The 17,762-nt window shown below is 34.2% G+C and overlaps 1 protein-coding gene across 6 annotated transcripts in view; it reads left to right on the forward strand.

The window, feature by feature from the left end:
• Positions 1–17,762, forward strand: part of SPAG16 (sperm associated antigen 16) — a 913,718-nt gene that overhangs the window by 631,811 nt on the left and 264,145 nt on the right. The gene's annotated exons all lie outside the window — the stretch shown is intronic.

Genomic DNA, 17,762 nt, shown 5'->3' on the forward strand with positions numbered 1-17,762 from the left:
TTTTAATATATGGTATTTATTATATTGAGGTATAATCCCATTCTGCTGAGAATTTTTAATCATAAGTGAATGAATATTGAATCTTGCCAAATGCTTTTTCTGCATTTATTGAAATGATCATATGATTTTTATCCTTCATTTTGTTGATGTTGTGTATGACATTGATTGATTTGCCAATATTGAGTCATCCTTGCATCCCAGGAATATATCCCACATAATTATGATGAATGATCATTTTAATGTATTGCTGTACTCATTTTGCTAATATTTTGTTGAGGATTTTTGCATGTAAGTTCATCGGGTTTATTGGCCTATAGTTTTCTTTCTTTGAGACGTCTTTGTCTTGTTTTGGTGTCATGGTATGCTGGCCTCATAGAATGAATTTGGAAGCATTCCTTCCTGTTCTGTTTTTTTGGAATAGTTTGAGGATAATAGATATTAACTCTTCTTCTAATATCTGGTAGCATGCAGTTGTGAATTCATCTGGTCCTGGACTTATATTTTTGGGTAGTTTTTTGATTACCAATTCAATTTTGTTACTTGCAATGAGCCTGTTCAGATTTTCTATTTCTTCCCGGTTCCATTTTAGAAGATTATATGTTTCTAAGAATTTATCCATTTTTTCTAGGTTGTCAGGTTTGTTGGCAAATAATTTTCCATAGTATTCTCTTACAATCCCTTGTATTTCTGTGGTATCAGCTGTTACTTCTCCTCTCTTTTTTGATTTTACTTATTTGAGTGCTTTCTCTTTTTTTCTTGAGTCTGGTTAAGTTTTTATCAATTTTATTTATCTTTTCAAAACCAGCTTTTGGTGTACCTAATTTTTTTCTATCTATCTATCTATCTATCTATCTATCTATCTATCTATGTACACATTATTTATTTCTGCTTTGATCTTTATTATTTCCATTCACCCTGGGCTTTGTTCTTCTTTTTCTAGTTTCTTCATGCATAGGTTTAGATTCTAGAGTTTTTTCTGGTTTCTTAAAGTAGGCCTGTATTGCTATATACTTCCCTCTTACAACTGCTTTCACTGTGTCCCAGAGATTTTGGACTGCTGTGTTTCCCCTTTTCATATGTCTCCATGTATTTTTTTATTCCTCCTTTATTGCTTTATTGACTCATTTGTTCTTTAGTATGACGCTGTTTAGTCTCCACATGTTTGTGTTTTTTCCAGTTATTTTGTTATGATGTATTTCTAGTTTCATACCATTGTGGTTGGGGAAGTTGCATGGTATGATTTCAGTCTTCTTAAATGTATTGAGGCTTGCTTTATGGCCCAATATGTGATTTATTCTGGAGAATGTTTCATGTGCACTTGAATGTATATTCTGTTGTTTTTGGACAGAATGTTCTATATATATCTGTTATGTCCATCTGCTCAAATGTGTCATTCAGAGACCCATTTTTTGTTGATTTTCTGTTTGGATGATCTATCCAGTAATTTAGGTGGAGTGTTCAGGTCCCCTACTATTATTCTATTATCATATATTTCTTTATGTCTGTCAATTTTTGCTTTATGTATTTATGTCCAATATTGGGCATATAAATATTTGCAATTATTATATGCTCTTGTTGGATTGATCCCTTTATCTTTATGTAATACCCTTCTTTGTCTCTTGTTACAGTCTTTTTTTTTTAGTCTATTTTGTCTGATATAAGTATTACTACCCCAGTTTTTTAGGTTTTTTTGTTTTTCCCACTTCCATTTGCATGGTGAATGTTTTTCCATCCCTTCACTTTCAGTCTGTATGCATCTTCAGGTCTGAGGTGAATCTCCTGTAGGCAGCATATAGATGAGCCTTGTTTTTATATCCATTCTGCCACTCTATTTTGATTGGAGCATTTAGGCCATTTACATTTAAAGTAATTAATGGGTATGTACTTATTGCCATTTAAAATGTGTTTTCTGATTCTTTTTGTAGTTCTTCTTTGTTTCTTTCTTCTTCTCTTGTTCTTTTTCTTTTTAATCAATGAATATCTATAGTGTTTTGTTTGGCTTTCTTTCTCCTTATTTTTTGGTGTTTGTGGTTACCATGAGGTTCATATTTAACATTCTAAGTAAATAGCACTTCATATTAATTTGAAAATCATGTAAGTTCAAATACATTCTAAAAGAAACTCCCTTCCCCATTTTATGTATATGTTGTCATATTTTACATCTTTTTATTCATATTTTTCTTATCTCTAATTATGGTCATTTATTTTCCATTTAAAGAAATTCCTTTAACATTTCTTGTAAGGCTGTTTTAGTGGTGATAAACTCCTTTATCTTTTGCTTGTCTGGGAAATTCTTTATCTTTCCTTCAAATCTAAATGATAACATCACTGGGTGAAGTATTCTTGTTTGTAGGTTTTTTCCCTTCAGCACTTTGAATACATCATGGCACTCACTTCTGGCTTGCAAAGTTTCTGCTGAAAAATCAACTGATAGCCTTATAAGATTTTCCTTTGTAGCTAACTTTTTGTTCCTCTCTTGATGCTTTTGGGAGTCTCTATCTTTAACCTTTGACATTTAAATTATTATGTGCTATGGTGTTGATCTACTGGAGTTCATCTTGTTTGGAACTCTCTGTACTTCTTGGACTTGGATGTCTATTTCCCTCCTTAAATTAAGTTTTCAGTTATTATTTCTTCAGGTAAGTTTTCCACACTTTTCTCTCTCTCTTTTTCTTCTGGGACCCCCTAAAATGTTTATATTTGTTTGCTTGATGTTGTTCAAGAGATAACTTACCCTCATTTTTAAAAACTTCTTTTCTCTTTTTGCTGTTCAGCTTCTGTGATTTCCATTATACTTCCTTCCAGATCGTTGATGGTTCTTCTGTGTCCTCTAATCTACTGTTGCTTCCCTCTACTGTGTTTTTTATTTCAATTATTGAATTCTTCAGCTCTGACTCTTTTTAATATTTTCTCTCTCTTTATTGAAGGTCTCACTGAGTTCTTCCATTATTTCCTCCAGCCCAGTGAGTATCTTTATGATCATTACTTTAAATTCTTTATCAGGCATATAGCTTATTTGTTTCATTTAATTCTTTTACTGAGGTTTTTTTTTTTTTGTTTTTTTTTTTTTGTTTTGTTTTTTTTGTTCTTTCTTTTGGAGCATATTCCTCTGTCTCCCCTATTTTGCTTGACTTTCTGTGTTTGTTTCTATGGATTAGGTAAAACAGCTACTTCTCCTAAAGTTGAAAAAGTTGTCATGTATGGTGACTCCTATGCAGACTCTATGTGCTTGGTGACTGCTGGATGGCTGGAGCTGTGGCTGTATATGCTAGTTACTCTTTTACATTTCTTAAACTTTTTATTCTCTCCTGCTATTCTTTTGCTGTTCTTTCTGTCTTTGGTTGCTCAGTAACTGTTAAGTCAGCACTCAGGTCTTCTTCAGGAGTAATTGTTATATTAATAGGTTTAATCTAGTGTGTTCTGTGGAGGAGGACAGTTCAGAGCCTTCCTATGTTGCCATTTTAAACTGGAACTTTTTTTTTCTTTAATTAACTTTAAATTTATGGTTCCAAAGTACAAATAACCACTCACCATTACTTAACATTTGTTTGCATTTATTTATTTATTTATTTAGTTAGTTAGTTAGTTATTATTTAGTGAGAGAGGAAGGTGGGGGAAGGGGCAGAGGGAGAGAGAGAATCTTAAGCAGGCTCCATGCTGAGCATGGAGCCCAGTGCAGGACTCAGTCTCACAACCCTGAGTCATGACCTGAGCCAAAATCAAGAGTTGGATGCTTAACCAAGTGAACCACCCAGGAGCCCCACTATTACTTAACATTAAAATTATATTTCTCTAGTGTGTTCACTTTTCTGTTCACTTAGATTACTTTTATACTTTCTTCTTAAATATCCTCATACTCCCACTACCCTCTCTTCCACAAATTCTCTTCTTATATCCTTAACTCATTATTTAGTGATAAAATAGAAGCCTTCAGAGAAGAAATCTCCTGTTCCTACATCTCTAAACGTATGGGCATCTCCACTCATTGTTAGTGTCTCACCTTCAGTAATCTTGGGAGTTTTTCAGCTCCTAAGAAATTTTAATATTTTAGGTTGTACAATAAATTTCATTTCCCATTCTTCTTTCACTCTCTTCGTAAGTTTACAGTACAATTATTTCTTTTCTCCCCCTTTCTATAGGACTATTTTTATCTATATATAAGCACGTTCTAAAATTGTCTGTTTTTTAAGTTTGAATTTCATCTCTCAATCACTTGCTGTCTTACTTTCCCTACTTTCATATACTCTTGATTTTTTTTAATTTGGACTTATTTAAAATTGTTTTTAGTACCAAATCTATGAAATATACATGAAAAATTTGAGAGCTCTCTTTGAATTGCTGATTTATAATTTGATTACATAATTGTCAAAAAATATCTGTATGATGTCAGTTTTGGAGATTTGGTAGGACTTGTTTGTGGCCTTGTGCATGATCATTTTTCAAATGTCCTATGGAGGCTTAGAAAGAATGTATGCTTTTGTTTGGGACATCTGGTTGTATTTGTTAGATAAATATTGCTATAACTATAATTGTGAAAATCATATGAAAACATGATTTTTGTCTATTTAAAATTTTATGTTATGAGAAGTATTAAAATCTCCCAATATTCTTATGGATTTTTAATTTTCAATTAAAAAGAAATCATTTATAGATTTTTATATATTCTATTTTCAGATGCCATTTTTGCTTTATATTTTGTTGAGACTCGATTGTTAGATGCATGTAAATTTATGAGTCATATCTGCTTCATGAAAACTTCCTTAAAGACTTATGTAAAATTGCCCTGTTGGACACAATTGAAACATTTTGCTTTAAATTATTTCTTTTGATCATATTTACACAAAGTATCTTTTATAATCTCCCAATTTCCTTCCTTTTTTATGGTTTAATTTGATTTATTTCTCTTTCAAGCAGCATATACTGTTTTACTTTGTGTTTTTAATAAAATCTGGGTCTTTTAATAGCTGACTTTAATTGGTCTACATTTTTTATAATTATTGATATTTTTGGGCTTACTTTTACCATCTTATTTTGTTTATTCTATTATGTAATTTCCTTGTTTTTTTTTCCTTTTTTGTCTGTGTGTTTTTGTTACTCTTCCATTATTAATATGCACACATTTTATTTGTTTAAAATGTCTACAGTTAAATAATACTCCTATTCTCCCCAGAATAGCACAAAGAAACTAAAGCTCTCAAACTTTTCTCTAGACATCAGTTTGCATATTCCGTGTTATTTTTATTTTATATTTTGATCCCACCTTGAAACCGTTGATATTTATTAGAGCTACCAATACATTTTATTATTTCTTCATTTACAATTACCTTATTTGTTTTTTCTCCTTCTTTGAAGATTTCATTTTCTTCTTGCTGAAGAATACTCTCTAGTATTTCTTTCGTTGAAAGTCAGTAGGTAGTAAGTTTCTTGGTCTTTGCATATTTTATTTTCATTGTGATATGCCATTTTCTTCTGGATTTATTTTGCCATGAAAGTCTGCTCTCAATCTAGGAGCTGATCCTACATAGGTAAACTGTTTGTTTTTTCTCTCTGATACTTTTTAGTACATTTAATATTTTATTTTCAATATTTTTATGATGTGTGTACATGTGGATTTATCTCCTTTTCTCCTTTAAAACTTGATGTACTTCCTCAATATGAGCACTCTTGTATTCTGCAATCCCTGAAAATCTTCAGCCATTATTTCTTTAAATATTTTCTCTTGTCAGTTCCTTGTAGTCTATCGTTTAGACTCTCCTAGATCCTTTTGTTTAGTCCCCCAAGTTTCTTAACTCGTCTTTATATTTCCTATGCTTTAGCTCTGTATGCTGAATTGTGATTCTTCAGATCTCATAATTCCCTAAAGTTTATTTGGCTGAATCTAGTTTACTCTGTAATTTTTCTGTTGAGCTTTTATATTTCTGTTACTACATTTATCATCTATAGAATTTCTGTTGGGTTCTTTCCAAATTTGCCTGTCCTTGTTTCATTATTTTGTTTGTTTTGTTTTATTTTTCAGTTTAGGTATATGTTAATTTATTTTTTAACTTTTTAATCCATAATTTCTTGGAAGCCTGAATGGCAGTGTTATTTTTTCATTATCTTATTCCTCCATGTTTCCCTGAAATCTCCAATATCATCTTTTCCTCAGCCATTCAAGTATAAACTCCAAGTCAAAAACTCCACTGAAACTGCTCTTAGTTCACATATTGTTACATCCAGTGATTATTTCTCCATTATTTTCAGACTTTATTTTTCATACCAACTAAAACATTCTTCTTGAATCCTAAGAAGTAAAATCTCCATGGTCATTGCTTCTCAATCTACTGTGCGGGATCCTTCTTTACCACTTGACTGCTAAATAATAAACAGTGTCAAGACTCAATCTTAATTCTGTTTTTTAGCAAATTTTCTCCTTATATCATTTCATTGAAACCTATGACTTTTGATTTTGCCTACATGTGATGATTTCCAAGTAAGTCCCACTCTGCTCATTATCATTAGATTCGTCATTAGCTATTTTGCTTCTCAGCCTAAGTATCTATAAGATGTCTTATTTTAACATGCAAACATGAAACTCTTGCTTTCCCTTCATCTGAACCTTTACCCATCTCTAAGCATCTTTGTTAGCATTACCTTATTCATCCCAAAGCAGAGGTTAGAGGATTAGTCATAGTTCACCATTGTCTTGGGGCTTTTTGTCTGTTCATTAAAAAAAAAAAATCTTTCTAAATTAGAATACAGTGAAAATAAATAAAAGAGAACATTTTATAATCTTATTTGACTTAATATCTCTAACATTTAGTATAGTTTATTTTACATACTTAATGTTAAAAAAATGTGATGAATGAATGCAGAGTTCTGGACAAATGAAAGTACAAGGATTTCATTACAGCATTGCATCATTGCATCTTATTTATTTCAACTTTATTGGCCTTCCAAATTCTGTGGCTATTAAACCACAAGCCGTAAATATAAAGCTAAACTTACTTAATTATCAGGACAGATTAGTTGCTTCTTAGAAATCTTCAATAGAATCACAGTGTCCTGTCACTTTGGAGCACTGGAAAATTATCAAATTTCAGTTACATTTTTGGATCCTGGTTTTGCCATTCACAAGATATATAATCTTGAGCAATCATTCACTTATTTTATGAAAATTAATTATAAAAAGAACAGTGAGTATTAGATAATACATGTAATGTATTTAACCTAGTGCCCGGCAACTAGAAAATGCTATCACTACCACTCCTATTCCTACTACACCCCCCTCCTCTTTTTCCTCCTCTTCCTCTTCCTGCTGCTGCTGTGGCCACTTCTACTACTACTACTACTACTACTACTACTACTACTGCTGCTACTACTTCTTCCTCCTCCTTCTTTTCCCCCTCATCCTCCTCCTTCTTCTTCTTCTCCTCCTCCTCCTCCTTCCTCTTCTTCTTCATGAAGCTAATGTTCCTTTACCCATTAGCATTCAAATAAGTAGAAGTAAATAAAAGAATACACACACAAATATGTAAGATGAATTTCTTATATCCCATAATTTAGTTGTGTTTAACATAATATCAATGTTACAAATATAAATCTGCAATACATATTTTGCACTTTAACAAAGATAAGAAAATGGAATTCTGAAGCTATTCCAAATAAGAAACTATGCACTGTACTAAACTTGAGCTGAATCCTATAAATAAATAAATAAATAAATAAATAAATAAATAAAAGTCTCAGTAGGGGAATTTTTTTTTATATATCAAACATACCATTTAGGGGCACCTGGGTGGCTCAGTTGGTTAAGCATCTGCCTTCAGCTCAGGTCATGATCCCAGGGTCCTGGTATGGAACCCTGCATCTGGCTCCCTGCTCAGTAGAGAGTCTTCTTCTCTCTCTCTCTCTCTCTCCCTCGCCCCTCCCCACTGCTTGTTCTCTCTCTGTCTCTCAAATAAGTAAATAAAATCTTTAAAAAAATACTATTTAGTAATAAGGCAGCTAAGAGTTTTAAATTTGATCTGATATAGATTAATTGCTTTTTCTTAGGTTGCCAGTAGGTGCACATAAATGAATTAATTCACATTATCTTTTTTTTTTTAAATCAGGATATAAACTAATACCTGCAATTGCCTATTTAAAAAAAAATTCTCATTCCATTTTAGCAAAAGAAGCTCAGTTTCTGATTTCCTGAATTTTGTTATCCAAGCTCAAACAAAAAGTAATTTGTATCAGTCTCTGGCCATTTTATATAAAGAAATACAAACAACATTTAGGTCATGCAGCCATTGATCCTCTGAAGGACAAATGATGTCAGGCAGTACTTATATGCCAAAAAAATTTCAATTTTGTTTACTTCTTTAGCAATCCAACTTGATGTCAATTACCATTTAGCTGGCCCAATAATATTGATATTTGATGTCAGTTCTTATTCATTACTGCACCTAGATGATGCATAAGTCAAAACTTTTAGATGTGTGGGGAAAAAACACCAAAGCACATTTTCTCTACCTGGGGAAATTGGAAACAACAGCAGAATAGAAAATTAAGGGACTTGTAGCATGCCATTTTTATTTTATATGATATTTGAATTATTTCAATTCTCCTAATATTCAAAAATTAACAATATTTTTAAACTAATCTAATACTATATGACATTCTTAAACTAAATCTTTAATGAAGTAATTTTCTTGCCTTAATACTTTGCAAAGAAAATAACTTCTGATAGAAAAATATGATATTTAAAAGTAAAGGGGAATAAAGTTGTATAAGCAGAAATTCAAAATTAATTAGAAAATTATTTTTAAATGTAATAAATTTATAAAGGTCTTCTCCCTGTGTTTCTGCTTTGTTTTGTTCTTAGAAATTTAACACTGTAAAAGACAAAGAAATAGTACATTTAATATTATATCACTCTGCCCTCAAAGTTTAACCTTCAATAACTTCTACAGTTGGATAGTGATGATATCATGCATTTGTAATTTTCTTGGTAGTTCCATGAAAATTAGAGGCAATGTTATGTCATACTTGATACTTCCTCTTTGACTATAAAACTAATAATTTGTTTTTCAATATATACATCCTTTGGATGCCTTGAAAATTTGGGGCTTATATGAAAAATTCAGTAATGAAGTTTCTACTTAACAGCTCTGCTGAGCACCTCCTATGTCCTGGGCACTGCTCTAAATACTGAGTATTTAGCAATGAATGATGCCAAGTCCTATTCTTATGGACATTATATTCTGTTAATACTAAGAACAATAAACAAGTAAACAAATTAATAGTCTCAAGAATAATATGTGTTATCTAACCATAATAAATTAGGGTGAAAAGAGTAATGAGGTGGGAGTTGGGTTTTATAATGGAATGGGTCAGGGAGGACTCTGAGAAAATGACATTTAGGAAAACCATGCAATGATGGTGACTCAGTCTGTTAAGTGTCTGCCTTCAGCTCAGGTCCTGATCCCCGGATTCTGGGATCAAGCCCCAGGTGGGGCTCCGTGCTCAGCGGGGAGCTTCTCGGTCTCCCTCTGCCCCACCCCCCACCTGTATGCTTGCTCTCTCTCTTTCTCTCTCAAATAAATAAATAAAACCTTTAAAAAAAAAAAAGAAAGAAAAGGAAAGAAATCCATGAAATGATATTAAAGAAAAGAACTCAAGTAGAGGCAACACCAAGGGCCAAGTTCCTGAGGTGGTAGTAGTGTGGGGTAGTGGAGTAACAGGACACATGGACTGGACTAGGATTAGATGAAGTAGGTGGAATACTTTGCATCTGATAGATAACTGTTAACTTAGATTGTTGTTACTGGTTAACTGTGGGATGGTTGAGGCCATTTTAGACTAACCTCATAGCCTTATATGTGGATTCTAGAATGTTTATTTATAGAAAAATACCCCAGCGATGATGTGTAATACATTTTTTAGCTGAATAATACCTTAACTTTTTTTATTTAACCCTATAGCTCCTGGCACAATTCTTGGTGGAGAAGTTAATCAATAAATATTCATTAATTAGGAACTATTAAAAAGTTCTGCAAGTCAGAACTCAAGAGGCATTTAAGAGGACACAGCACGGATTTTGCTGTGACATGATTAAATTTATTTTATACTATCAATCTTAAAATATTATTTTATTATTTATTATTTTATTATTTATTAAAATATTATTTTAAATTTATTAACTTTTCAGACTTTCCATGTACTTTTAATTTAATTTTTAAAAATTTTTTATAGATTTTATTTATTCGAGAGAGTGAGCTAGGGAGAGAGAGAGAGCATGAGTGGGGTGGAGGGGGAGGAGCAGAGAGAGAGGGAGAAGCAGACTCCTTGCTGAGCAGAGAGAGCACCCCCCTCCCCTGCCCTGGCAGGGCTCAATCTGGGACTCAGGGATCAACTTGAGCTGAAGGCAGATGCTTAACTGACTGAGGCACTCAGGTGCCCCTATTTACTACTTTTATAAGAAATGATGTCGCTGTCAGAATATTTGGTCATTTAGGCAAGTGGTCTTCCAATACAAAGAAGTCTCATTTAAACAGGTTTTACAGTACAAAATTATTTTAAAAAATATCAAAATATTGATATAAAATTATACATTTCTTTCTAATCATGATTAGTTGTAGTCAGTCTAAGCTTGCATGTGATTTAAAAATTTTGAAAAATTACATGTATGATAAACAGCATGAGTTTTCTAGAGATTGTTTTACATATAGGGATAATGCCTAATGCATCGTATATTATCACTGAATCACATAATTAGAGCAAAAAGAATTGTCACACCAAATTACTCATAAGGATAATTACAAGAAAACTTGATTATTCCCTTTAATGTAATTTTCCTCACTTAATTGTGGGTTGGTGGGTGAATGTGACCCCGTGAATCCATACTTCAATAAGTGACTACTAGTTAATATGCAAAACTACAGGCAGAGCAGGAGAATCTGCCCTTCTTCTTCAGAAGATTTAATTTGTATACCCAGAGTGGCTCTGCAGGTAAAATGTTTTAAAAGTTACATCTCCCAGCAGATGGTCTGGAATTCCCTGTGGCAGATTACAATGGTCTTGGGCCCAGCAGATCAATCACCACCATGCTTCGCCTTTTATCTCACCTCATTTCGACAACTATAACAAAAAATTCAACAGTTTTCTGACTAAAGGAATTTAAGCTCCTTTACTTAAATTGCACTCAGAACCTAAATTTATTGTATTTTTCCTAAAATACTGAAGCTTGAATACTCATTTTTTTAAGAATTTGCAAACATCCCTCGATGTGTACTTGGATGTTAATGAAACAAAAGAAACTTTTGTTTCTAATGTAAATGCTGGTTGCATCTAGAGCTTTTACTCCACCTGAGCTAGAGAAAGTAAGACCACAAAGAATCTTAAATACAGACTTTGTTTTGTTTGTTTGATTGAGTTCTTTTGTTCTTTTTTAGTTTAGTTTAGTTTAGTTGTTTAGTTTAGTTTTGATGGGGCTTAATATTGAAATAGACTGACGGTGTTCACAATTTTCTCTTGTTAAACTGAAGGTAGAATTTTTTCTTAGAAATGGTTAGTTTTGTTGGGGCGCCTGGGTGGCTCAGTCCATTAGGCATCTGTTTTTGGCTCAGGTCATGACCCCAGAGTCCTGGGACTGAGCACCACAATGCGCTCCTTGGTCAGCAGGGAGCCTGCTTCTCCTTCTGCCTCTGCCTGCCGCTCCCCCTGCTTGTGCTCTCCCCTTCTCTCTTTCTCTTACTAGCTCCCTCACTGCATCAAATAAAAAAATAAAATAAAAAAAAGAAAAACAGAAAGAAAAAGAAAGAAAGAAAGAAAAAAAAGAAAGAAAGAAAGAAAGAAAGAAAGAAAGAAAGAAAGAAAGAAAGAAAGAAAAACGGTTGGTTTGGGGACATCTGGGTGACTCAGTCAGTTAAGTATCTGCCTTCAGCTCAGGTCATGATCCCAGAGTCCTGGGATCGAGTCCTGCTTCCAGCTCCTTGCTCAGCGAGGAGCCCGTGTCTCCCTCTGCCTGATGCTCCCCCTGCTTGTGCTCTCTCTCTCTCTGACAAGTAAATAAATGAAAGCTTTAAAAGAAAGAAAGAAAGGAATGGTTGATTTTAAGTGTACATACGTAACTACAACTTTTATAAAAGAAACCAAGTTATTAATTTATGGATTGCTTTCCGATTATGTTATGTTTTGTATAACTAAAAATGGTAAAAATAGACTGTGCCTTTTTGGGATTGTTAACTTTTCTTTCTCCAAAGAGTACTGTATAGATACAATTCGATATCTTTAGGGAAATATTATTTTTCTAGTGAAAAAAATTTAGAGTTCCTAAAAAATTCTGGGTAAACGGAAACAGTGTAGTAAAGAAGTAGTTCTTCTTTTTTTTTTTTTTAAATATTTTATTTATTTATTCGACAGAGAGAGAGAGACAGCCAGCGGGAGAGGGAACACAAGCAGGGGGAGTGGGAGAGGAAGAAGCAGGCTCATAAAGGAAGAGCCTGACGTGGGGCTCAATCCCAGAACTCCGGGATCACGCCCTGAGCCGAAGGCAGATGCTTAACCGCTGTGCCACCCAGGCGCCCCGTAAAGAAGTAGTTCTTAAAAAGGCTATGAGTTTTAGTTAAATATATATGATTCTACCCTCTAATCTGTTTCTATGAATCAAGCTATAGTTAGGATATATTTTATTCAATCATTTCCATATAGCAGCAGGTAAATATAGCCTATCATCATAAACATGAACTTTATTTTTTTAAGATTTTATTTATTTATTTGACAGAGAGAGAGAGAGTGAGAGAGAGCATGAGTAGGGAAGAGTGGTAGAGGGAGAGGGAGAAGGAGGCTCCCTGGTAAGCAGGGAGCCTACCATGGGGCTCCATCCCAGGACCCTGGGATCACGACCTAATCTGAAGGTAGACACTTAACAAACTGAGCCACCCAGGTGCCCCAAACATGAACTTTAATAATGTAAACATTATAGTGACACAAACCTATCCATAAATTATCTTTTTTATGTATATAATGGAACTACCCTGAATTTATGTGACTGTACTTATGTACACGTTAAAAGAAAATAAATTCATTGCAGGTTTTTCTGACAGTGTTATTGCAGCGAACACTGTATTAATCAGTAATAATTGGCCACTTTAAAAGAGACTTCTGCCAAATAGAGTAACAACTTCGGTTGTTTCACAGTAGATGAAACAGATTTAACAGAATTTGTGTGAATCTACATGTAATAGTATCTTCAGTGATTAAAGAGCAAAAGGGCAAGGAGGAAAAGTATTGTTACTAAGAACAGTGTTAACATGTTGCCATCTTTGCTATACGATTTGGTTTATTTCACCATAAGGTGTTAAAAAAATACATACGTTTAAAAAGCTGCATCTAAGCATTTATGAAATGATTATTTTAAAATTAGTAGAACTATGAAGTTGTACCTTGTTCATAGTAAGTCAGTCATAACTGACTTTGGTGAAATTTTAAAAATCATCTTCCCAACAAGGAAAGAAACCAATTTGACTGGAAATTTTGCAGTCTGAACCTAAGTCAGCTGCTAAATGTGGACGTCTGGGTCCCAAGCCCGTCTCTGACCTCTAGTCACTGCAGCAGAAGACTAGAGCTTCTGTAATTTTCATTCCCTGCCCTGCCCCCTTCATTACTCTGGGAATATAGAAAGACTTTCTTCCTTGATAAAGGACAACAGATTAATGAATTTGAGTGCCTGCATCATTAAAATTGTCATCCTTGCATACTATTTCAAATGCAGTTTCCACTGTGGCTAGCTTTTACTCTCCAGGGGGTCTTGTCATCTCCGGTTTCTCTTGTAAATTAATGCAAAAACTGCTCCAGCAGTTTCACATGCTGTTTATTTCAAACTCCAAGTAGATTGTTCTGTTTCTTGATTTGGTAAATGGAAAGACCAGAGTGGCAGTGCGCTAAATTACAGGTTAGCAAACAGAATATTGGTCCAAATAGGGGTGAAAATCTTTGGGGAAAAAAAGTGCAGTATGTACTTTCAAGTGTTTTAAACGAGATATTCACCTGTATCTATTTCATTCTTATGTATAAATGTTTCAAAAATATAAAGCTACTGGACAATACATTTTATTTCACTTAGGAGGTTTATGAATTAGTTGACTCCACAGCTTAGTAAGGTCTATGATCACGTAGCCCCATTTCTCCTGTCCTCTCTCCCCCTCACCACACTCCATCACCTGGCACGGGAGCAGTCCTCTCTCCCCCTCACCACACTCCATCACCTGGCACGGGAGCATTCTAACAGGGAATGCTTGTCTGATAAGTATTTAATGAATGACTAATAATTTTATCAGACTCCTTTAAAAAAGGACATTTCATTATTCTAAAAAATGATGTACAAATTTCTTTGTTTAGCTCATCATACAAAAGAAAGTAGACTAGTGGAGAGACAGAGATGTATATTATTCTAGGAAAAGGATGGGTTAGAGCAGATTGATTAAATGGATCAAAGAGTAATAGAAGTTTAGCAGTTGAGAAATTGGTTTTTAAAAGAATCTGAGTGTCCTTTAATTCTCAAATTGGGTTACCCATCATTGTGGGTTGTTGTAGGAAGTAGGATTATCAGTATAGGTTTCATTCAAATTTAAGTAAATATGGCATACATGCTTTATTTAAAGGTGGTTGTTTAGACGAAAATAAGTTGATGGGCAGAGGCAAAGATCTTTCAAGTTATAATCACTTCAGGAAAATATATGCTCCCTGTGTACATGAATTACTCAGTTGAGTGATCACATTAATTCTGTAAATGTGCCATATTATAATTTCTTAAAGATTGGGTGGAAGTCTATTGGCATGTTTTAGTTAAATCTTCTCTTTCCCAGTTTAACAGAAAAAGTGACAAGAAAAATTTTAAAACTCTAAGCTGTACTGAGGCTTTTCATTGTCTTGTCACATTCACTAATGACCACATCATCCCTCCTCTCCCCCAGCATCTCTTACTTTCACTCTCAGCTTCTAGTACCAAAGTCACTATCCCCAAATCAAACAATAATGTGTATCAAAATTAAAGTGCTGTGGATAAAGACCTTTTATCTGACTTATGTATGAATTTATCTCTGACTTTCTTTTAGTTTGTCTAGTGGATTTGAACTCAATTGGATTGAGTTTCAGATCCCAGCTACCACTTACCAGGTGTGCAAATTAGAAGTAGCCTCAATTTTCTCATGTATAAAACGGCACTATTACCATGTACGTCATAAGTTCATCAAGTTAATCAGTTGATGCTGGATATTTTTGTATTCCTATAAATATTCTTGAGCTTCATTCTGGTATGCTTTTATGTTACTTAGAAACTGGCTCTTTCAGGTCTGCTTTTAAGATTTGTGAGGTGGAACTGAAGACATGCTCATTCTAGAACTAATTATGTCCCCTTTACTGAAGCAAGACCCTTTTTTTGTGCTCTAATCTACTCAGCACGCGGGAATCTTGAACTGTTTCAGTCTGGCTGCTGGGAAAGGCGCAATTCCCAGCTCTGTGTGAGGCCGTTCCCACTTACCTCTCATCATTGCAGGTGGTTCTTTCCAGGCCTGTAGGTACTTTCCTTATATACCTGTGCTAGTCAGTACTCAGCTAAACACTAGAAGAAGTTGCCCTACAGATCTCCAGCATTCTCTCTGTGCAACTCTCTCTTCTCCTGTACTCTACCCTGCAAACTCGAGCTGCTTTTGTCTCCTTAGACTGTCAGCTCCATTTCCTCAATTTTGTGAGTCAGCCCTGCTGTGTCTGGGTGCCCTCTTGGTGCTATTGTGCTAGCAATTGTCAAGGCAGTGTGTCACAGCAGTCTTCTGTGATTCACTCATTAGCTTCCTTTGTTGCCCTATGTACAGTGTCTTGTAAACCGTGTTTCCTATAACTTGACCTTTTTTTTTTTTTTTTTTTTTTTTTTTGGTTGTTTCAAGTAGGAGAGTAAACCTGATCCCTGATACTCCATTGTGACTGGCCATGGAAGTCTTTTCGTCATCTGTATTTAACTGTCAACAAATTTAACCAGAATATATGTGATTATAATGATAATAACATTCTTTTAAAAATTTATAGTTATGGGGCGCCTGGGTAGCGCAGTCGTTAAGCGTCTGCCTTCGGCTCAGGGCGTGATCCCAGCGTTCTGGGATCGAGCCCCGCATCAGGCTCCTCTGCTGGGAGCCTACTTCTTCCTCTCCCACTCCCCCTGCTTGTGTTCCCTCTCTCGCTGCCTGTCTCTCTGTCAAATAAATAAATAAAATCTTTTAAAAAAAATGTATAGTTAGCTTTTCCTCGTATAAAAGATAAAGGTTGACAGTGGGAATCCGAATTATAGCCTTGGTTGAACCACAGACTTCATGTGAAGGCTTACACAAGTCCTTTTAATTTCTTAAGCCTTCATTTATTTTTTTTAATCTGCAGGAAACATTGATCTAGAAAACCTTTATATTCTCTTTCAGAAATGTATCAATAATCTCTAACGTTTTCTTTAGAAATTGAGAAAAGCTATTGAATTTGAATGTATCAGTAAGAAGTCTTTTAAGGTAAACAAGAATGTATTTTCAATATCTGGTCTTTCTGAATTTGATTCTTTGTGACTCAGTGCTTACTAATAAACCTAACAGTAATACCGAAATCTTTACTTGGACATAGCAATGCCAAACTGAAATAATTTAACACTGGTTTCTCTTTAGATATTCAGTACCAAGCTTTAGTTTTTCTTCTTATCTCTTTTTTTTTTATTCCTTCATATTCCAATAATCCTATTGTTCTACTTTGACATTACAGTATGTAACTATGTAAATATATCATAGAAGACTATTGCAATGTGACAGGCCACATCAGAAGAAAACGCTAAGGGCCTTCAAGACAAAGATTTCATACATGAATATCTGAAATAATGCCAATAATGACACTGAAAATGAAGTAAACTCACATAAGAGTCAGAAATTTTATCTTTAGTGCTTTTAGAAGAGGCTCATTGCCAGAGGCAGAATGCATTAATTTCATATGCCATGTTAGGAATTTCCATTTCTCCTTGACTAAAATGTTAGTCTCAAAAATTATCTTTAGAGTAGAAAGACTCTCAGTGATTTATTAAACATTCTTCTCCCCTTTACCTTCAGAAATCCACCAAGTTACACCATATTTGGCAGGCAGGAAATTAGTAGGCCAGTCTTTTCTCAATTCTATCAAAACTGTGCTTTCAATTTGTTTAGCATTTGCAAAATGAAAAGCATTATGCTAGGTTTTGTGGGAGATTCAGACAAGTAAGGTACTAGATCCTTCCCTTGATGGACAAGAATATAATTAAAGAATAAAAACTATACAAAAAGTAGATAAACTATATCAATGTAAGGCAAAATTATAAGTACCAGAGATGGCTAGCTAAATATCAGTGGGATTATTTGGTATAATTTTTTAGAGAGATCAGTCCCAAGCATTAGGAAAAGCTTTGCTGACTATTCAACTCTGGAAATAATAATTCATTAATTCATTTATTTAAATATGTACTAAATGTATAATGTAGGCCCCAAACGGAGTAGAGATGGTTTAGAGCAGTACTGTCTAATAGAATTTCTATAATGGTGAAAATATTCTTTTCCTAAAATGTCCAGTAAGGGGACGCCTAGATGGTGCAGTCGATTAAGTGTCCGATTCTTAGTTTCAGCTCAGGTTTTGATCTCAGGGTCGTGGGATTAAGCCTTGTGTCAGGCTCTGTGTTGAGTGAAGAGTCTGCTTGAGTTTCTCTCTCTCTCCCTCTGCCCTTCCCCTCCACTCTCTCTCCCCCT

The sequence above is a fragment of the Ursus arctos genome, unplaced genomic scaffold, assembly GCF_023065955.2.
Source record: "Ursus arctos isolate Adak ecotype North America unplaced genomic scaffold, UrsArc2.0 scaffold_1, whole genome shotgun sequence".
Classification (NCBI taxonomy): Eukaryota; Metazoa; Chordata; class Mammalia; order Carnivora; family Ursidae; genus Ursus; species Ursus arctos.